This window comes from Arvicanthis niloticus, chromosome X (genome assembly GCF_011762505.2).
Source record: "Arvicanthis niloticus isolate mArvNil1 chromosome X, mArvNil1.pat.X, whole genome shotgun sequence".
Taxonomy (NCBI): domain Eukaryota; kingdom Metazoa; phylum Chordata; class Mammalia; order Rodentia; family Muridae; genus Arvicanthis; species Arvicanthis niloticus.
Window position 1 is genome coordinate 15013888 of NC_047679.1, and position 2120 is coordinate 15016007.

Below are 2120 nucleotides of genomic sequence, written 5' to 3' on the forward strand. Positions count from 1 at the left end.
GATAGGACACGTTGGTACTAGTAAAATGAATGGGTGAAACTAACACTCCTAAAATTGCATCTAAGTCGCAGGATCTGGTAAGGAATGTAAGATTTTTCCCCCTACCCTGAAAATAGGGGAGTGAGAGGGAGAAGTGGCTCCCAAAACCTTCATTAGGACCAAGTAAGTAGCCCCAGTATCCAAGAGGAAAGAGGTGTGTCTCCCACATACCATGATGACTACATGGGGCTCTCTAGCTGGTAATGGATGCAGTCCGGTCAAGGGAGCACGGACCTCTTCAGTCCTCCATAGCCAAGCCTAGGAGATAGGCTGGAGGGTTACATAGGAGGCATGTTCCTCTGTTTTGTGTGATGTGAGGGCAATCGAGAGTCCAACATTCCTCCTAATGGCACCTAGGACATGGCCCCTTTGGCTTGTATGGGTTAGGGCAAGCCCTTGCCCAGTGACCTTGTTGACCACATTTGAAGCAGGAGCCTGGTGGCCTCTGAGTCTTAAAAGACCAGGAGTCCAGAGTAGTGGCTAGGACTGGTCTCACAGCATATGGTATTTTTGTCTGCAGGCCGTTTCATCTCTCTCATGGTACTCTTTGAAGGTCAGTGCCAAGATTTCTGCCTGTGGAGTTAAGGGTCTCTTCTCCAAATGTCTAAGTTTGGCCTTTATGTTAGAGTAGCTCAGGGAAAAATGTAGTTCATCCGAATTTGCTTACCTTCTGAGTTTTCAGGTCCAGGTTAATATATTGGAATAAGTCCTTTGTAAGGCATTCTAAAAACTGAGATGGGTTTTCTTGTTTGTCCTAGATGACCTCTTGGAGTTTTTCAAAATTTACTGGTTTTAAGGCTGCCTCATATAGGTTGGCCAGGAGGCAGGTTATGAATCTATCTCTGGCTAAAATACCACCCGGGGAATTCCATCGAGGATCTTGGTCAGGCACTGCCTCAAATCCAATTGGATCTGTTGCGTCTCTTTGCTAGTCTCATCTGCCATGTATTCTGACCTGTTCCCAAACTCACCTGTGTACATCAGTCAGTAACTTATTAGCCAGGATCGTATGTACATTGTGGAATGTCAAGCTATAAGATTGAGTAATGTATTGAAACTGTTTAATAAAGGCAGAGGAGTTCGAGATATAGGAACCCAGTCTGCTTTCTATTTGAAAATTTTCACGCAGTGAGAAAGGAACATGAACTCTGACAAGGCCATCTACCCCAGAAACTCCCCTTAAAGTAAGGAACTATGCTGGGTCAGGGTCCCAGAGGGAGAATACTTGGTGTTTTGACTGTGGCCATAGAGCAGGTAATGGGAGGGCTGAAGGTAGGTGCACCTGGGTCTAGCAATCTCCTAGTCACATCACCAAATGTTGTGTTAGAATGGAGGCTCCTCAGACAGACCACACCAGGCAAACACACTTTCATCGGAGAGTTTTATTGGGGGAAAAAGGACAGAGGAGGGGGACAAAGAAGAAAATGGAAAGACTAAAGGTCAGGGGCCTCTGCCTTTTATTTATATAATCACAAGCACCACTGAATGCAGGCAAGGGCAGGCAGATGGACCCTGAAAATGTATGGCAGTCACCATGGCAACAGATGAGCTGTTTTTTTTTTTTGTTTTTTTTTTTTTTTTGTGGTGGCATAGGGGTAAGGACATTGACATCTCTGGGTTCTGCAGTGGTGAGGGGCTATAAAGCCAGTTCCTGACTGTAAACCCAGTTCCTAATGCCAACAGCTAACATAAATACACCCCAAGACTGGAGAGATATTTGCTGCTTTTCCTTCTTGTACTGCCCGATGTTTCTGATGTGGGAAGCCCTATTTTATGATGGATGTAGTCCGCATGTAAGGCATAATTTGGACTGAGAAGACACCCGATGGGGTTCTGATGAACTCTTTGGCCAGAAAGACTTTTCCATTAGAGCACAGCAAGCAACACAGACAGCAGGGTATTATGATCAGGTCTACCTCTGTGGAACCTGAGCTTGGGACAGGTTCATTCAGGCCTCGGGATCAGAAGACCCTGCCTCCTCCCTTCCCTCTCTCCCTCAAAAGCCAGGAGAATCCCTATCCAATTTTATTCTCAGAACTAGAACAAGCTTAGCAAGAAAAAAATCCCCAGCCCCACAGCCA